This window comes from Chinchilla lanigera, unplaced genomic scaffold (genome assembly GCF_000276665.1).
Source record: "Chinchilla lanigera isolate Chin_1 unplaced genomic scaffold, ChiLan1.0 scaffold00081, whole genome shotgun sequence".
In the NCBI taxonomy this organism is placed as follows: Eukaryota; Metazoa; Chordata; class Mammalia; order Rodentia; family Chinchillidae; genus Chinchilla; species Chinchilla lanigera.
The window spans coordinates 8,254,055-8,254,708 of record NW_004955482.1 but is presented as its reverse complement, the minus strand read 5'-3'; positions in this window follow the sequence as shown (position 1 = coordinate 8,254,708).

Here is a 654-nt window from a genome sequence, read left to right as displayed (position 1 = left end):
CCTGGGCTACAAAGTGAGCTCAAGGCCAGCCTGAACTGCATAGCGAGACCCTATCTCAGGAAAAAAAAAAAAAAAGAGGTTTCCATTGGCTGCTGAGGAGCTAGGAAAGTTTCCTACCATCACTGTTATATTGTCATTGCTCCCTTCCTCTGGGGAGTTGAAGAATTGTTTGAATATTGTATGAAGAGAGGGAGGGTTGTAAAGAAGGCGCTGGCTTGGCATCACGAGCCATCTCTTCTTGTTCTGGGGCTAGCCAGAAAGAACAAGCAGCCCAGGCCCAGTTGAGTAGACCCAGTGTTGGAAAAATGATGGCAGTGCCACTTTATTTTTGATGATTATGCACCATTATGCACTTCAAATATGAGAGGCTTATGGGGCATGGTAGTACACATCTGTAATCCCAGCACTCCCAGATTTGGGAGGCTGAGGCAGGAGGATCACTGCCAGTTGGAGGCCAACCTGAACTGCATATCGAGACGGTGTTGCAAAAAAAAGAGAGGCTTAATGGCTACTCCAAGATTCAAATCTGTGTGGTTTTCCTAGCATCGAGCAAAAATAAACAAGGCAATTTATCATTCCTGTGAAAATATAAAGTGAGGCTTCTGACTAGCTAATTCTGCATTTTGCTAGGATCAGTATTTTCTGAATGTTTAC